The sequence below is a fragment of the Mustela erminea genome, chromosome 1 (assembly GCF_009829155.1).
Source record: "Mustela erminea isolate mMusErm1 chromosome 1, mMusErm1.Pri, whole genome shotgun sequence".
NCBI lineage: Eukaryota > Metazoa > Chordata > Mammalia > Carnivora > Mustelidae > Mustela > Mustela erminea.
This window is the reverse complement of record NC_045614.1, coordinates 92,104,731-92,124,899: the sequence shown is the minus strand read 5'-3', so window position 1 is coordinate 92,124,899 and position 20,169 is coordinate 92,104,731.

Below are 20,169 nucleotides of genomic sequence, written 5' to 3'. Positions count from 1 at the left end.
GGGCCCTGCTCCCCACACTCTCTGTCTCTGTAATAAATAAATAAGTTTAAAAAAAAAAAAAAAAGAAGGTCAAAAAAGGGAGGCAGGGGTATCACATATATTCCTGACCAGGATATAATGGTGAAATTTCCAAAAATAACAGAGGGAAATCTACAGGGAATGTTAGGGATAAAAGAGGCAAGGTTTTGTCATAGAACAAGGTATTAAAAAAAAAACTAATAAATTTCAATATCTATTATGCCCCAGGCACTGTCAGAAATTTTATAGTATGAGCCCATATGGACCTCCCAATTGCCTTGCAATGCAGGAATCATCTCCACATTAAAGAAGAGGAGATTGAAGCCCAGGGAAGAAGTAAAGTACAATATACAAGAGTTATAAATTCAAAGCAATCCCAATCAAAATCTTGACAAACATTTTTAAATATATAAATTGTATAAATATATAAATTATATATAAATATATAAAATATATATTTAAATATATACATTTTAAATATATAAATTATAAATTGGCAAGCTCTCCTAAAAATTCATATGGGAATACAAATGACTTAGGATACTTAAAACAACTCTGAGGAAAAAGGTAAAAGTGGAGAGCTAACATGTGATTTTAGTAGTTATTATAAAGCTATAGTAATAAAAACAACTTAGTGTTAAATAAAAAGCATCTGCACAGTTAAGGGAACAATCAACAAAACAAAATCAATGTATTGAATGGGAGAAGATATTTGCAAATGACATATCTGATAAAGGGCTAGTATCCAAAATATATAAAGAATTTATATAACTCACCACCCAAAAAACAAATAATCCAATGAAAACATGGGCAGAAGACATGAACAGACAGACATTTCTCCAGAGAAGATGCCCAGATAGCCAATAAAACATGAAAAGATGCTCAACATCACTCATCATCAGGGAAATGTAAATCAAAACGACAATGAGATATCACACCTGTCCGAATGGCTAAAACCAACAGCCCCAGAAACAAGTGTTGGCGAGGATGTGGAGAAAAAGGTACTTTGCATAAGCAAAGTGGTGCAACCACTTTGGAGAACAGTGTGGAGGTTCCTCAAAAAGTTAAAAATAGAACTAACCTATGATCCAGTTATTGTACCACTGAGTATTTACCAAAAAATACAAAAAAACACTAATTCAAAGGGATAAGTGCACATCTCTGTTTATAGGAGCATTATTTACAATAACCAAATTAGGGAAACAGGTCAAGTGTTCATTGACTAATGAATAAAGAATATCCTATATATACATATATATGATATACATGTGTATAGATATCTATATACATAGGATATATATATCCTGTGTGTGTATATATCTCACATATATATGGAATATTATTCAACCATCAAAAAGAATGTAACCTTGCCATTTGCAACAACATGGTTGGAGCTAGAAAGCATAATACAAAGTGAAATAAATCAGTCAGAGAAAGATACTATATGATTTCCCACATATGTGAAATTTGTTTTAAAGATTTCATTTATTTATTTGAGAGAAAGAAGGGTGGGAGCGGGGGGAGGGGCAGAGAAAGAAGGAGAGGGAACCTCAAACAGACTCCACGCCGAGCATGACACAGAACTTGATCCCATGATCCTGAGATAATGACCTGAGCCAAAATCAAGAGTTGGACGCTCAACTGACTGAGCTACCCAGGTCCCCCTCATGCACGGAATTTAAGAAATAAAACAAACCAGCAAAAGGAAAAAGGGAGAGAGAGACAAATGAAGACACTGACTCTTAATTATAGGGAACAAACTGATGGTTACCAGAGGAGACATGGGTAGGGAGATGGGTTAAATAGGTGATGGGGATTAAGGAGGGCACTTGTGATGAGCACAGTTTGATGTATGGAATTCTTGAATCACTATATTGTACGCCTGAAACTAAAATAACACTATATGTTAACTAACTGGAATTAAAATAAAAACTTCAAAAAAAAAGTCTATCTTGTCATAAGATAGGAAGGAAGGAAGGAGAGAAGGAAGGAAGGGGCAAAGATAAACAAAGAAATCAAAAGACTAGAATAGAGAATCCAGAAAGAAACCCACGCATATAAAAACAACTGGTCTCTGACAAAGGCACAAAAGTAATGTGTTGGAGAAAGGACAGAATTTGCAACAAATAGTGCTGGAGTAATTGGATATGTACATGCAAAATGAAGACAATGAAGAAAGAGGAGAAGAGCTGGGGAGGAAGGAACTGGGAGTCACTTCACACACCACTAATAAAAATTAACTCAAAATGGATCACAATCCTTAATATAAGAGCTGATACTATACAAGTCTTAGAAAACAAATGCGTAAATCTTCATGACATCGTGTTATTCATTATTCATAGCAGCTTTGTGTAGAATAGCCAAAAACTGGGCAGAAAAAGCAAATGTCCTTCAAAAGATGAATTGATCCACAAATTACGATACAACCATCCAGTGGAATCCTACCTGGAATCAAAGAAAGCGAAATACTGAGACGGACAACGGTATGGATGAATCCCAAGGGAACTATGCTGAGTGAGAAGAGCCAGATAACAGGAGCACCTATTGGATGATTCTATTTCTGTGGAAGTTCAGAAAAGGCAAACATATATAGGAACAGAAAGCAGATCAGTGGTTACCTGGGGAGAGGAGGGGCAACCAAGGGGCACAGGAAACTTCAGGGGTGATGGGTATCTTCATTACCTTGATTGTGGTGTCAATCTCATGGGTGTATGTATTAAGCCAACACTTGACGCATGGTTCAGTATAGTGTACTACATGCCAATGGTACCTTGATAAGACTGTTTTTTTAAAATATCCAAAAGCTTGTAAGGGGCTCAGCAGAAAAGCCCTTGCCAGATCGCTGGAGCTCAAGAGCAGAGCTCACTCCACCGCCACAGGCTGCCCCCAGATGGCCGAAGTCTGCTGGCAGGAGCTGTATGTGTGTGAAAACTACGGCTGGAATAGCTAGAATTCTTCAGATAAATTCCAGGAAATCCAGGGACTTCTGGGCACCAAATGAAAACACAAGAAGGAAAAAATGGCTCATTTTCTGAGAAAAATTGAAGCATATTTTATGGGGTCATGGAGCCTCTTGAAACACCACCAACAGCCCTTCTTACCGCTCATTGGGCTGGGAGAGGGTGAGGAGAAGGGAAGACCCAGTTCTGCCTGCCCTCTCCAGCCAGGATCTCACGCAGAGGCAGGCCAGCATGGAAGCCAGGAAGGGGGCCGAGGAGACGGAATTCCCTCAGGCATCCAGGGAGGTAGAGGCAGGCTGGTACAGGAGCCCCAAACTCAAGGGCTCTTGAGTGGCTCAGTCAGTTAAGTGTCTGCCTTTGGCTCAGGTCAAGATCCCAGGGTTCTGGCATCGACCCCCACCTCGGGCTCCCTGCTCAGAGGAGAGCCAGCTTCTCCTTCTCCCACTCCCTCTGCTTGCGTTCCCTCTTTTGCTGTCTCTCTCTGTCAAATAAATAAATAAAATCTTGAAAGAAAGAAAGAAAGAAAGAGAGAGAGAGAGAAAGAGAGAGAGAAAGAAAAGAAAAAAAGAAGCCCTGAACTCAGAGACAGGAAGTTGAGCCATTCAGGTGAGTCAAAACATTGGCGCCTGCAGGACCCCAGGGAGGCTGTGTGTGGCTTTCCCTGTTGTCCAGATGGAGGTGGAGGCTGTTCTCAGCCAGGGCCAGCTCCTCTCTGCAGGTAAAGTTGCACACACATAGACAGCTGTGGTGGCCAAGGCCGTGGCGCGGCAGCAAATTGAGGACCCCATCTTCCTAAGCAGCTCCAGCTCCTTCTTAGTACCATTAATCACCTTGTAACAAGCCCTCTTCCATTCAACCGATACTGAGTGTTTTCCTATGCTAGGAACTCGTCTGCAAGTCCCAGCCCTCACAGAGCTTATATCGCAGTAGGAAACACAGACAATATACAAGACAGACGTAAACACACAAAATGTCAGGGAGCCGCGAATTCAGTGCCACAAGATAAAGCAGAGACAGGAGGTGAGGAGCAAGGGAGGGGGTGCGGGTACAACCAGGAGAGGAAAGCGGGGCAGTCACAGGAAGCTCTAGTGGGACCCTGTCTTTTCTCTCTGTGGTGAGTTTTTCCCTCAGAGAAGACCACGAAGAGACCACGTGAATTTTCTTGTTCCCCTGGCAGCTTTTACCAAGACCCACTTGTGTTCCTCAGCAGCTTCTGACAGGAAGAAATCATGGTGCCCTCTACCCGCCCACCCACCCACTGCCCCATCGCAGGTTGTTCTTGGGGGCTATTCAGCCCTGGGCCCAGTAGCTAGGCTAGTCTTGGAAGTAGCTAGGCTGGTCTTAGAAGGGAAATGAAGAAAACACTAAATTTTGAAAGGTAGTTAGCCCTCCAAAATTCAGTATTTTCTTCATTTCCCTTCTAAGACTAGTTTCACTAATCCCACCTTCTAAACTTAGGAAGGTCCTGCCCTCAGAGTCTCATGATTTTGAGTTGCTACCACGTACATACCTTCTATTTATTCAGGCCGATTTGCCTGCCCAAGTTCATACTGCACCAACTCCCATTTCTAGGCCTTTCTCCTCTGCTGCTCCTTGCCTAGAATGCCCTCCAATTCAAACACTTTTCATACTCAAAGGAAAAACTCTAACCCACCTATTTCCAGAACCTCTCCCTGCCATGTCAGCACTATAAATCCCCTCTTCTTGATCTCCAGCAGCGCGATACATTGAGAAAGTGTTGTCCCCGTGCCTCTCTGTTGTCCCCCTAATGCTAGCCTGGTCCCTGCCGCCAACTTTGGTGTTCCTCCTGCGTCTTTATTTCTTCTGTATGCCTGAGGTACAAGTTCGTGCTTGAGCACACAGAAGGTACGCCACAGTTATAATCCATGTCTCCCTCAAAAATAAGACTTTGCTTTGTGCAGATTTCCTCCTCTCCATCTGAGAAATAGAAATGGTTTGGAAAATTCCAGAGGGGAGTGTTCAGCCTTACTTGAGTTGTGCAAGTGGGAAAAAATGTACTTTTCCCCAAATTAACAAATTCCCCAGCCTTTCCTCTGAAAGCAACTCACAAACCTCTGAGCCCAGTAGTAAGCTTGCCAGTGTCTTCGCCTCTCTGAAGAATGAACTGTCCTCCTGTCTATATGTCTTATGCGCACGTGCGTCTGTGGGTGAAGGAGGAGGACGGAATCCGAGTCAAAGTTAACCGATCTTGAAAGTGAAGCATGTGACAAGTGGGAAGAGGCAGGCCCTTGGAGGTCCATGTCTCCTGGCTTTTCCCACGTGCTAAGAAAACAATTTCTTAGCAGCAGTATGCCCCTACCTTTCTCTATTCTCCCTCCGTATGTATCCAAATTCACTCATCCATCCATTCAACAAACACTAATTGAAAGTCCAATGTGGTTGGCAGTTTCTAAAATGGCTCCCCGTGATCGCATTTCCTGGTATTTGTATTCTTGTGGAATCCCCGCCCCCCCCCAACTTGGGTGTGCCCTGGGTCTAATAACTTGCCTTTAATGACTAGGATACAAAGTGATGGGAAATCAAATTCAACATCAGTTTACCGAAGGCGCAGCTTCCATCTTGCCCACATTCTCTCCGAGGTCCTTCTTGTTTCCTTACTCGGATGACGTCAGCTGCCACATTGTGAGATGCTCTGAAGAGAAGCCCGAGTGCCGGGAAATGGAGGGTAGCTCCTGGCCAACAGCCTGGCAGGAATCCGAGGTCCTTGGTCAGCAGATTGCAAGACAGCAAATTCTGCCAACAGCCCTGGGAGCTGGAAGCCGGTCCTCTCCACTTGAGCCTTCAGAGGAGAATTCAACCACAGCAGCCCTGGCCAGAGAGGCTGAGTGGGAGACCCAGCCCCCTGCATCCATGCTCCTGACCCACAGTCGCTGTAAGATAATAAGTGTTGTTGTCTCAAGCCTCTACATTTCAGAGTGACTTGTCATGAGGCAATACAGAATTCACACACTAACAATGTGCTAAGCACTCTTGTTGGCCCCGGGGTCATAGCACAGGACAAAACTTGCCCTCGTGTAGCTGACAGTCTAGAAGGGGAGGCAGATGATAAATAAACACAGAAAAGAATCAAGCAGTGGAGGGGAATGAGAAATTGCCAGGGTTTTGGGTGGCTGGTGAGGTGGGCGGGGGGTGGGGGTCAGCAAGGACGGTGGTTGTAGTTTTTTAAATGGGACATTCGGAGAGGCCCGAGGTGCTGCCATTTGAGTAGAACTCTGCAGGGAGAGCATGACCCCTGGGCATCCGGGGGAAAAGTGTTCCAGACAGAGGAACAGTCTAGAATGAGTTTTCATTTTGCTCAGCAAAATAACCTTCGCAAAGGAAAGACTTTCAGCTTCTCTTTTTAGCCTGTAGAAAAATAACTAAACATAGGCAGACCACCAGAAATGCATTCCAGCTTTCTTCCGGCTCCAGAGAGAGCTCAGAGTCCAGACAGAGGTAACTGCGTTTCTATTTTGTTTGTTTCCTGTGTCCTTGGTAGAGACAGTTACTCAGCTCCGCAGGTGGGGCTTTGTGATTTTGAGGGGAGGAAGGAGCCCATCAGATGCCTCTCTGCCTGCTGGCTTTCCTGCCTGATATGGAGAGAGGATGTGGGGGCTGGGCTGCTGAGACCCCAGCCCAGAGGAATACCCGTCTGGAGAAGACATGAACCACCCGATTCACTCTGGGATCCTTGGGGCCTCTAGTTCGCTTTGGGCCTGACCCTTTCAGGATCTACGAATTCCAGCCAGAGCCACTCTGGCTGCCGAGCGTTGGCTGGAGCTGGGGGCGTAGAAGACCCCTCACTTGCATCTGCACAGGTCTAAGCCTGATCTGAGGAATTGATGGGGAGAACAGTTTACAAAATGTTTTTAGAGTTGCCCTATGAAGAAAGGAGGCCTGGGCCACCTGGGTGGCTCAGTTGGTTAAGCGTCTGCCCCAGCTCAGGTCATGATCCCAGGTTCCTGAGCCCCGCATCAGGCTCCCTGTTTTGCGGGAAGTTTGCTTCTCCCCCACCCTCTGCTTGCGGCTCCTCCTGCTTGGGCTCTCTCTTGCTCTCTCTGTGTCCAATAAATAAAATCTAAAAGAAGAAGAAGAAAGAGGAGGAGGAGGAGAAAGAGAAGAAGAAAGAAAGAAAGTAGGCCTGATAAAGTTCTTCTGATGTGTGGGAAAGTGAAGGTTTGGGTAGACACAGCAATTCTCCTACCCACACCACCTGCTCACAGGGAGGCTGGACACTGAGGCCCTGATGCCAGGGCTGTCCGATGGACAACGCTGATTTGTCCCAGGGACTGCCAAGAGCAGCTCTCCTTCCCAAATCTGACCAGAGCCAGATCTGATCCCCTGGCCCCAGTCCAAATTGAATGATTGCCTCTGACTTCTGTCAAACACTGGCTTTACTTGATGCCTCTCACGCCCAAGAAACAGGGTGTGAGCTTTCCACCTGGCCCATGTTATCCAGAAGGGCAGCCTGGCTCTACAGTGGCCTTCCCTTGGTGGCCTTCCAGACACAGAGGAAGGATGAAATAAAGATATTCCCAACCAATAAAAATGGGGGGCGGTGCTACCGGCAAGCCCTCTTTCAAGGAACACTTACAGAGCGAGAGGAAAATGATCCCACATGGGAGCGTGGAGATGAAGAAAGGAATGGAGAGTAATGACAAGGGTGAATACATGGGTAAAACCAAATGAATATTGACGATATATAAGAAAATCTTAATAATGTCTTGTGAGGTTTAAAATATATGGAATGATGGGGCGCCCAGGTGGCTCAGTCTCCTGACTCTGGGTTTCAGCTCAGGTCATGATCTCAGGGTTGTGAAATCGAGCCTGGGGTTGGGCTTGGTGCTCAGCGCAGAGTCTGCTTGAGATTCTGTCTGCCCCCTCTCCCTGCTTCAAATAAAAAAATAAAATCTGTAAAAAATATATACGCGGAATTAAAATTCATGACACAAGGATGTGAGGGCAGTCATGAGGTTAACATGTTCTGAAATCTTTGCATTGTCCAGAAGTGGCAAAACTAGAAACTTATATTAAACTTTAATAAGTCATAGAGTGTATTGTAATCTCTAAGGTGAGCCCTGAAAACATTAATAAAATATTACATAACTAATGAGCCAAATGGAACAGGATAATAAAAAGTACTTATAAAGCAAGAAAGGAGGATAAAGGGAACATAAAACAAGTGAAACAAATAAAAAGACAGTGACATGGCAGATATAAACCCAAATATGTTAGTAATTTCATTAAACGTAAACGGGCTAAATGCTCCAGTTAAAATCAAAAATGGTTAGCCCAGATTTTTTTTCCAAGGAAGACTGACTTGGGGGACATGTACCCTCTTTCCTGACTCCTCTTAGCCTTCACCCTCTAAATATTTGGGAGGCTAACTTGATAGCTGGAGCTGCAGTGGTCATCTTGCCACCATGCGGCTCACTCTAGAAACTGTGGGCAAAGGATGAAGGAGCAGAAGGATAAAAGGAGCCTGGGATACCAAAAATGCTGAGAGCTACTATAATAGCCATCGGAGACCTACCTCCAGAGTTCATGCTTTGTGAGAGAAAAGTAAATCCCTAACTTCTCCCACTCAGTAGGTTGGCTCTTCATTTTGTCGATGGTTTCCTTTGCTGTGCAAACCTCCTTATTTGGGTGTAGTCCCAATAGTTTATTTTTGCTCTTGTTTCCCTTGCCTAAGGAGACATACCTAGAAAAATGTTGCTAATGCCAATGTCCAAGAGATTACAACCTATGTTTTCTTCTAGGAATTTTATGGTTTCAGGTCTTGCATTTAAGGATTTAATCCATTCTGAGTTTATTTTTGTGTATGGTATAAGAAAGTGCTCCAGTTTCATTTGTTTCTATGTGGCTGTCTAGTTTTTCCAACCATTTGTTGAAGAAACGGTCTTTTCATTATTGTGTATTCTTGCCTCCTTTGTCATAGATGAATTAACCATATACACATGGGCTTATTTCTAGGGCCTCTATGTTCAATTGATCTATGTGTTTATTTTTCTGCCAGGAGAGAAGGAAACCCTCAGGCACTCTTTTTTGGTGGGAATGTAAATTGGCACAACCACTGTGGAAAACAGTATGGAGTTTCCTCAAAAATTAAAAGTACCATGTGATCCAGGAATTCCACTACTGGGTATTTACCCAAAGAAAACAGAAACACTAATTCAAAAAGCTATATGCACCCTTGTGTTTACTGAAGCATTTTTTTGAAGATTTTTGAAATTTATTTATTTGAGAGTAAAAGAGTGTGTGTGTGTCAATGCATATATGAGCAGGGGTAGGGGGCAGGGGGACAGAGGGAGAAGCTGACTCCCCACTGAGCAAGGAGCCCCATGCAGGGCTCAATCTCAGGACCCTGGGATCATGACCTGAGCTGAAGACAGATGCTTAACCAACTGAACCACCCAGGTGTCCTGTGGCATTTTCTTTTACAATAGCCAAGTTATGGGAGCAACCCAAATGTCCATCCATAGATGAATGGATAAAGAAGATGTGATACACACACATACACATATACAATGGCATATCACCCAGCAATAAAAAAGAATGAAATCTTGCCATTTGCAATGACATGGATGGAACTGGAGGGTTTTATGCTAGGTGAAATAAGTCAGATAGAGAAAGACAAATACCATATGATTTTACTTATATGTGGAATCTAAACAAACAAACAAAAAACAGAAACAGAATCATAAAACAAGATAAATTGGTCATTGCCAGAGGGGAAGGAATTAGAAGGATGGCTGAAATATATAAAAGAAATTAAGAGGTACAAACCCACAGTTATAAAATAAATAAGGCAAGAGGATGAAAAACAAGGCATAGGGAATATAACCAAATATATTATAATAATGTATGGTGACTCCACTTACCATGGTGAGCATAGGGCACTGGATAGAATTGTCAAATCACTGTGAATCTTGTACAGCTGAACCCATATAACACTGTATTTCAACTGTATGTCAATAAAAATAAAATAAATCCCTAACTTGTTCAAGCCACTCTTTGTGTGTTGGTGTCTAATACTCACACCCAAGCACAATCCCTGATACACAAGGTTTAGGACGTTACAACTGCAAAACTCACTTGACATCAAGACTGACCTTAAACCCATTAAACCCACTGGGTTGTGTACCATGTAAAGCTTCTGAGGAGCACAGTGTGACCTCACTCTAAGAGCAGAGGCCGCTTAGACCGATTAGACCTAAGGGGAGTTTAATGGATTGAGACCAGTCACACAAATTCCTCTAAGTGCCCATCTTACAGCCAAAGGGATGTTGCTATAGGGTTTCATAAGAAAATTAAATGAGTTGGGGGGGTGCTATTTCTTGTAGGCAGCCAACAGTTATAAAACAATACAGATCTTGCCATGGCAAGAAGAAACGTCCATGAGTTTATTCCATTCATTCAACAGTAGCCCCAGAGCACTTACTCTGTGCCAAGCATTGTGCTAACCATCAGGGATACAGGAATGAACAAAACACAAAGCTCCCCAGCCTTGCACAGTTCACATTCTAGTGAGGGAGACAAACAATAAGCAAATGCATACGTGAGACTAATTGCATGTAAAAAGTCAGAACGTTGATGGAGGAAAAAGTGGAAGGAAGAGAACAGGGAATGGGGTAAATTGCAATATAAATAATGATCATTCAGTATGATCAGGGAAGGTCATCCTAGAAGATGATATTTGGTAAAAAACCTGAAGTGGGTAAGGAGGGGACAAATGAAAAGGTAGTATGTTTCACTCAGCTTATGCCAAAGCAAGAGGAAAGATTTGGGAGGGATATAACTCGTGCTCATGGCTGGCTTTGGCCGAGGCTGTTGTTTGCTGCAGAGCAATCCTTGAGTCTTAGCAAGGGGGAACGTGACACATGGGAGGTCCCACTGTCAACTGCCGTGAGGTGAGAATTTAAAGAACTGCTCTGTGGAGAGGGTATTATTCTGTGCACATCTTGGATACCACTCGAAAGAATATTCCATTTCATGCTCCCAAATAATCCTACCTATCTGAGGTAGGTTCTGTTATGAGACTTGTTTTACAAAAGAAGAGAGGTAGACTTGTCTTTCTGCCCAAGGCGGCAAAGCCAATGGGCACAAAGGGAGGCTTCACCTCACAGGCCCACCCCTCCATCTCCAGCAAACGCCCACCATGGTGACAGGCAGGAAAAGCAGGGCTGAAGACATCATGGAAGGAAAGGAAAGGGAAAGGAGCTCCGGAAGACTTGCCTCTCCCTCCCACCTTGGAAGGCCTGGGCTGAGCCTGTCCCCTGTCTCCTGACTGTGGCATTGACAGGGCGTTTGAGGGTCCCTGAGGGTAGTGGCAGCAGAGATGCAAGGGACAATTGGCCAGGTCTCAGTATTAAGGGCTTCCCAGTTGCAGAGACTAGGGGCTCTGCCCTCAGCTCTGCCATATTCCACCCTTCCGTCTCACTCTGCCATCCCTACTACTACACTGGAACTTCCTCCCTTGGCCAGTTGTACCTCACTGAGAGGAGACGGCTTTCGTGGCAGCACTTTTACAGGACCCTGACCCAAAAGGAGGGGTCTGGAAGGTACAGCAGGCATTAGCTCTCCTAGGGAGAAGTTATGGGAGATCTCTGTCTCTCTATCTTCCTGCCTTCTCCTTCCTGCGGCCAATGTACCTATATTCTTTCTGACCTCAGAGGAAAGTCTCCTTGTGCCTCTCCAGGGTCACCCCTTTGTCCCAGCGCCGGTTTTCCAATCTCCTCCACCATTAGCCATTTGGGATCTGGGCTGGGGGTAGAGACTGGTTTGCTGAAAGGATATGAAGAAGCAAGCCAGGCAGCAAGACCCACTGGGCTTCCAACCGAGTTTAGGCACAGACTAACCTAAACGTGGGCTGCATTGTCCTTGTCTCCCGTCCTGGAGCTCTCTTTTTTTCCACCAGGATAGACTCTGTTCTCTGATTTGCTCAGCCTGATACCTCCTAAGTTCAGTCTGGTTTCTTTCAGCCTGTCCTTGCCTATGTGGGTGCCTTAAACAAAATATATGTTTGCTTTCCTACAGGGATTTTTAGAGTCTTTGTATAGATCGAGGCCATTCTAAATCTCTAAGAGAAGAACACTGTTTATGGAATCTCTCTAGCCCATCTGACCACAGGTTTCCGGGAGCACCTCACAGGGTCAGCACCCACATGGCACACCACAAGAGTCTCTGCACAAAGTAAGCCAGACATTAGGATGCCTTCCCAGTGACTCCAGTGCCCTGCCCAGGCAAACAACAGAACTTCTCCGTGGGGCTAAAAGGCCAGTGCCCTGCCCTTGACAGTCAGTCAAGGTGGGCCTGGGAGAGGGAGTGTTCTTCTGGCCACCCTCTCCTGTGAATGCACCAAGAAGAAAGGGGCAAGAGTGGAAGCGAGCCTTGTCCTTGCCTTGGATGCCAGGCTTGGAGAAGGTGAGGTGGCATCGAAAGGGAGTAACACAAGCCTCCTAGAAGCATGGCTCAGGCCCTGGACCTCTAAATCCCCTCCATCTGAAAAAGCCTCAAGTTTTCTTTGCAAGGTCTTGGTGGCAGCCCCGTGGTACCAGTGCAGCAGAGTACCATCCAAAAGACCACCGTCACAGAAGCACTCCGACCCCAGTCTTAGCCTTGACAACTGTTTGGGAACCCAGCTCACAGCAGGGAAAGCAAGCCCAGAAGTTAGTCGTAGAACTGGTTGAACAGTCCTGCGTTTGCCAGCTTCCTGCCCCAAGTGCCCACACCAGTCCTGACAAGGTCTGGAATGAGCCAGCTCAGTGAGAAAAATCAAGAGGAGCCTGAATCCAACCAAATGGGGAGGAGAGAGGTGCACCTCCACCTTGGCTCTGTTCCAAACCTGCCTACTGGGCAGGAAGGAGAGGAAAGGAAGAAGCCTGATCCCTTAGCAAAAGAAGTCAGGGAAGGAGAGAGCAGGAGAGGGACGTCAACGGAATTCTGGAAAATAGAATGCAGACGGATGAGGGTTTAGCTTTCTCTCCACAGCTGAGGGTTTGGGGAGAGAAAGAAGCAAGCTCCCCAGAGCCTCAGACAATCTTAGCAAATGGGGCCACCAGACACCTCCAAGACAGCGGCAAGGGTGAGGCTGAAACCAGGCGGGCTGGTTGAAAGCTTTATGAAGAGGAGGTCCCCTCTCTTGCCACATGAGAAGATCAGCACCTTGGGGCGCCTGGGTGGCTCAGTGGGTTAAAGCCTCTGCCTTCGGCTCAGGTCATGATCCCCGGGTCCTGGGATTGAGCCTCGCATTGGGCTCTCTGCTCAGCGGGGAGCCTGCTTCTACCTCTCTGTCTGCCTGCCTCTGTGCCCACTTGTGATCTTTGTCCGTCAAATAAATAAATAAAATCTTAAAAAAAAAGAGAAGATCAGCACCTTATTCTGTACACTCCCCTCCCTCCACCTCTGCTGCCAACCTGGAGAAACTGCAGGTGATATGCTGGGGAGGCGGGGAGGGGGTCTGGCATAGCTCACTCCTTCAGCCCGCTTCTACTTCCCTTCCCTGTTCTGCTCTCAAAACGCTGGCTTCCAGGCTTTCAGCTTCCAGGCAGAGATTAGGAGGGTCCATTCCTGGGAAGCTGACCAGCCCAAGAGAAATGACCTACACATTCTGCTATTTGGGCATCCCTATCATCAAAGCCAGCACCTTATCCCATCCTTTTTTTGTGAGACCCTCCAAGAAACCAGCTCTGTGTCTACACAGGGATTCCATCAGCTGTTAAACACCTCCTCCTTCTTTTTTTTTTTTTTTTTAAGATTTTATTTATTTATTTGACAGACAGAGATCACAAGTAGGTGGGGAGGCAGGCAGAGGGGGGTGGGGAAGCAGGCTCCCCGCTGAGCAGGGAGCCTGATGCGGGGCTCAATCCCAGGACCCTGAGATCATGACCTGAGCTGAAAGCAGAGACTTAACCCACTGAGCCACCCAGGCGCCCCAATGCCTCCTTCTTAAACAGGACCAGACAGCCAACTATCAAAGTCATTTGAGGGAAGCCTTAGCTACAAGACACAGAGACCAAAACAAACAAACAGAAAAAATGAACTCCAAGGAAACGGAGATAATGTGAAGATTAGAATAAGAAAACAATTTTCATTATAATTACTACTCCCGGAGAGATATGAGAAGATAATTAATTCATGAAACAAGATGATATTATAAAAGGGAACACTGGATTAAAAACAGCTCTTAAAAATTAAAAGTGATAACAAAAATATAGAATGGTTGAAATTTCCCAGAAAAATAAAAGATAACAGGGGGAAAAATTCACTTAAAATTTAGAGAATTGTTTTGGGAGTTCTAACATCCAAATAACTGGAGTTCCAAAAAAGAGAACAGTTACATTGGAGAACAGTAACAACAAAATTATGTGGGAAACTACTCAGCAAGTAGCGACACAAGGTGCCAGACTACAGGGCCCACAAAGGGCCCAGAACAAAGGGCAGAAACATATCAAGGCACAACACTGCGAAATTTCAGAACATCAGACATGCAGAGAAAATCCTGAAAGTTTCCAGAGCAAGAGAAAACAGTTTAAATCCAGGGATCAGCAATTAGAATCACATCATTACTCTCAACAGCAACAATGGAAGCAAGAAGACAATGAAGCAGTCCTTTCCAATACAGAGGGAAATGATTTCTAACCTAGAGTTTTATACCCAGCCAAGTAACAATACTGTATGAGGGTAGCATGAAAGGTTTTTGTTTTGTTTTAAGATTTTTATTTTATTTATTTGACAGAGAGAGTCAGTGAGAGAGGGAACACAAGCAGGGGGAGTGGGAGAGGGAGAAGCAGGCTCCCTGCTAAGCAGGGAGCCCGATTCGGGGCTCTATCCTGGGACTCTGGGATCATGACCTGAACTGAAGGCAGATGCTTAATGACTGAGCCACCCAGGCACCCTGAATGAGGAGGTTTTAACACACAAAAGATTTTGTGCCTCCCACAGATCTGTTCTTAGGAAGCTACCAGAAGACAAAGACAAGGAATCTGGGAAACAAGTGAACAGAGAAGTGGGAGAAGGGCCTGTGATGGAGATAAAGGAAGGTCTCAAGGTGAATGCCGTTTGGTGAGACCAGACAGCAACCCCTCCCAGCTCCCCAGAAGGGAGGCCATCAGACCAAACTGGACCGGATAGAGCACCAGTAGGCCTACCACAGGCATGGAATGGAATTTTAGGATTCTGTCCATCCATTTGGGCACAGGTTAAAGCTAAATATACAGCACACCAAGAAAATGAAGAATGAGGCAGATATTTAATGCCAATAAAAACAAAAGGTGTTTAAGAAACATGGCACAGCATGTAATTCAGCTAGCAATACTATTTAAATAGTCACAATCATATAAACACTGAATAGTAATTTACCCCCCGAAAAATGGCATGCGGCCACATCAAGAGAATGGAGGAAGAGGGACACCTGGCTGGCTCAGGGAAGTGTGAGACTCTTGGTCCTGGGGTTGTGAGTTTGAGCCCCCTGTTGGGTGTAGAGATTACTTTAAAATTAAATCTTAAAAAACAAACAAACAAACAAACAAACACCACTTTTTTTAAAAAAAAGAATAGAGGAAGAGAAGTGTGCATATGTGTAAGTGTGTGTGTGTGTGTTTAGTAGGAAATAATAGTTAATACCTATAACAGAAATACCATGAAATAAAGAAGTCTATCTCTTTAAATTTAGGTTTAAGTGACAGAACACCTAAGACTTGAAAATGGTTGTCTTGGGAATGGAACTTGATGAAGAAAGAGTGGAACAGGGCACTATTTCTTTCTTTCTTTCTTTTTTTTTTTTAAGATTTTATTTATTTGACAGAGATCACAAGTAGGCAGAGAGGCAGGCAGAGAGAGAGGAAGGGAAGCGGGCTCCCTGCTGAGCAGAGAGCCTGATGCGGGGCTCTATTCCAGGACCCTGGGATAGTGACCTGAGCTGAAGGCAGAGGCTCTACCCTACTGAGCCACCCAGGCGCCCCAGGGCACTACTTCTTATGGTATAGTGCTCTTTGACATTTAAACTTTTTTAAATTGAGGTATAATTGCAATACTAAACTACACCTATTTAAAGTACACTATTTGATGTTTTGGCATATATATAGCACAAAGTGTCCCTTTGTAATCCCTCCTTCCTGGGGATACTCCTGGAGAAGAACATATGGGTGGCTGGAGCTCAGAAGCTCAACATTTCCTGCTCCTATTTTAGTGAACCAGGGAGTCTGTGCTTCTAGTGCAAGTTGCCCATATGCCAGCCTGGGAAAGATACCTCACAGACCATCTTGGCCTTCAGCTCAAAAGCACCTCCTTCAGGAAGCTTACCATGACACCTTCCCTGTGTACCTAGTACCTTCTTTCCAGATGGAACTCTCCACTCTCTAGTGTACTACCGTCCTTCTCCCCTGTACCCTGTGACCTGTGCACCTGCAAGGAGAGAAATCTCCTTCCATTCATAAGGCCTGGTTCAGAGCAGGTGCTCCGGAAATTGTAGAACGAATACATGAGATACAAAAAAGAAATGCATGGAAAGGAGAAGAGGTGAGTAAATGCAAGATATTTTCCCATTGCCAATGATTTAAGGCTGTTTGTGTGAAAACAGATGATATCTCTCTCTTTAAGGCCCATGCAAAAGCCCAGGAGAGGCTGACATCAGAGGAAAGCTCAGAAACACAGCTGGGCTATTCGTCCATTCTTGGAGGGGCCTGGGAGACCCCTGTCCCCTGCATGAAACCCTGTTCCAAACAACACCCACTCTCGACCCTTCTTAGGTACCCAACTCACCTTGGGAACCCTTGGAGGAGCTGACTGAAGCAGCTGGAGAGGAGGTTCGCTAGGGGGCACCCTTTCATCACACTGGCCCTGCCCCAAGGGCCACAGAAACCAGCCCTGGGCTGTTTTCTACAAGGACCCTGCAAGCCAGTGGGGTGGCGGGGGAAGGTGTCGGTTACATGCCCCGCATCATGTTATTGAACAGAGAGGGTTTTTCCAACCAAACTAGTACCCACTCAGTACAAGGTAGTTTTGCAGAAAAGGCAGTTATCTGGGGTCACATCAATGTTTCAGGTATGATCTCCCCATCTTTAATGCCTTGAGTGTGTCAGTTCTTAGATCCCCAACCCCAGCGTGACTCCTGCAGTTCATCTGCTTATTCACAGGACGAAGGACTGTGGAGGTTCTGGGCTGTTATAGCCCCCAGAGCAAGGGGAGGAAATGAGAGCAGTGTTCATAGCTCCCTCCCCAGTGTGGGACCATACCTCCTTCAGGAATCCTCCCAGCCTTGGGCCTGCAGGAACATCAGAAGTCAAGGGTCACAGAGGAAGACTGGGGGCTCAAGTGACATGTGGAAAGTCAGGCCTCCTCCATTTTTTAGGACAGCACTCTCTAACCTCAACCATTGTGGGGCTTAATTTCACTGATTCTCTGAGTCTGGAGGAATTAATCACCCAAACACACAGACTCTGAGAGGCCACCCAAGCCTGATGGAAATTCTGGACCTGACTCCTGGAATGGAAGGGAAAGGAGAAGTAGGAGAGGTAGTAGATGGTAGGAGAGGATTGGGGGGAAAACCTGGATGGGGGAAGGCATAGAGAAGGGGGAATGCAGAAGAACAAAGAGAAGAAGGCTCTAGCTTGGCTCTTAGAACTGGAGCACTGGAACTCCCACCCCAATGTCTAGGTTCTTCCTGTGAATTTGCTACCTGCTCCAGATTCTGGTGGGCTTCTTGTTTATAATCTGCCAAAGGAGGTGTCTAGAGGAGGCTGAAAGGGAGAATTCACAACTACCAGAGTCTTCCTTTGATGTTGCCACCTGGGCCCTGGAGCCCCTCCTCCACCGATCAACCATTTGGGAAATAAGGGGACCATTCTCTTCCCAGCTCCATGGTCGTTAGAGCTCAGCTCAAAGCCTTACTTCCTGTTCTGTTTGATATAGCAGGATGCAATGCCAGACTGAGGCTGTATCACAGACACAGACCCAAGCCTGAGCCCAGGTCTAGGCTAAGGAGGATCCCTTGCTAAGCCCTGTACACACCTATGATGCAACCACACCCCTAGGAGCTGAACTCTCCAGAGCAAAGGCATAAAGACCGGCTTACTCTGAGAACTGGGTCACCTCTGCATCTTTCATGGGCAAGATTCCAGGCCTAGCCAGCCACACTGTCAGCTGGGAAGAATTGTTACCTGCAGAGAGAGAGGTACAAGAGAGAAGGGGACAAGACAGGTGGAGAGGGGCAAGGCCGGGAGGAAGAAAGCACCGGCTCACTAGGTGAGCCCCTCTTCCCCTCCTGTGAGTGAAGATGTACATCCTAGCCGGCTTGCTAACCCAGTGCCTAGCTACGCACACCTGCCTCTGGCACTTCCAAGCTGGGGTGACCCTTTCACCCAATCACTTGCACAGCCAGTGTGCCAACCAGCTCAGGCAGGCTTCACCAAGGCCCCTGGCTCTGCCCTGCCTGGGAGGCCCTGCCCTCCAACCTGCTCACAGAGAAGAGGAGAAAGGAAGGAGAAGAAGGAGGAGAAGGAGAGAAAGAGGAAGGCGAAGACAAGGAAGAAGAAGAGGAAACGTGTGTAAATTTCCTACCCAGGTTTTGGGACTCCTCCCTACTCCTGTTGCTCTGGGACACAGAGATGAGTACCCACGGAGGCGCGTTTAGGTCTCCAGCAGGCTTACCCTCTCCAAGATGTACTTCCTTGACCCTAACCGCCTTGAGTAGCCTCTTTCTGCAACCATCTCAAAAGTGTTTGTCAAGCGTTTTGTCAGGTGCTCCCCCAAATGTCCCTGAAAAATGGGACTTTACCTTATGACCTTTCCCCTGATTTTGCAACCCCAGAGTGCAGCATGTCTCCGCCTACTCTCATACCTCCACCAACTATCTCCAAGAAGAATGTTGTCCACAGGGTAAGGCCATCTGGCGACCTCTTCTTCTCTCTTCCTTTTCATTTCTAAAATTTCTACCAAGTGTATCCAGTTGGGACAGTGGCATTATGGCTTTAGCTTCTCTTTGTGAGGTGGTCCTTGGAAGGCCAAATATCCCTTAGCCTGGCATAAGTGACTTAGTTTCTCCTTTGTCTCGGAGCCAATCATTATTTGTAATGCAATTATTTGGCTAACAAGTAAATCACACACACATACACACATTGTCGGGGAGGGATTTATTAAAAATTAACAATGTCCCTGGCTAGTAAAGAGCTCTTTGAACTTAACAAAGTTTTCTTGTCCTGGGTCTCTCCAGCAGATCTGGGACTTGTAAACTCCATGGTGAGGGAAAGAGGACCCTACTGGGGCGAGGTGGGGGGGGGGGGGTGTAGGACTCAGCCTTTGATTCTCCCAGTGGGCAGGCCTGAGTACCCCCCCCCCATGCAGAGGGCGGGAGGCCCAGTGTGGTCAGGGCTCAGGAATGGCACCCTGAACTGTGGTCGTAGAGGAGAAAGGCAGGTGGGGACAGGGGGTGAGGGCAGGTGGGGAGAGTGCGTCTGAAAAGTTGTGTATCAACATGGATGGACCAGCTCAGGGGACTGGGGGGTAGTAAGGGTCGGAAGGGCAGAGGAAATCACTCCACCCAGATGAAGAATACCAGGAGCAACAGAGGTAGACATCAAGGAAGGCCCCTGACTGGTAGGTGTGTTGGGGGAAATGAAGAAGAGACTGGAATGGAGCCCCTTCCTCGGGCTCCCAGGGTCTGTCCTGTCCCTCTATAGGGAGCCTGGATCCTGGTGGAAACGGAAGGGTTTTGAGAATGAAAAATAGCAGCCAGTGGTTACCTGGCTTCATCGCTTCTGCTCTGTATCAAGCTAATTAACCTCCCTGAGCCTTGGCTTCCTCGTGTATAACACAGAAAGGATAACAGAATTCCCTGGGACGATGATTTAGGAGGGCTGACCCGGATGACGAGGCGAAAAGCGGGTGGTGGCACACCATGCGCCCTGCGTAAATTTCGGGGTGCCCATCAGTCCCTTTTCCGGAAGAGTTGGACAGAGCGCCTGGCGGCGGGTGATTCAGTGGGTTAGGTGGATCAAATTAACCGGAAGATTTTCAACCCAGATTCACACTTCCTGTGGAGACAGGCCCCCAAAGAGCTGGTGAAGGTGTTTGTAAACAATAACAGGGCAATTCAAAGGTTGCCGCTGGCAGTGAAAACAGTGGGGGTTAGGGAAGAGACTAGAGCTAGAAGCGGCTTCTCTTTTCACCAGGGACGGGGGCTTAGGGTCCAAGC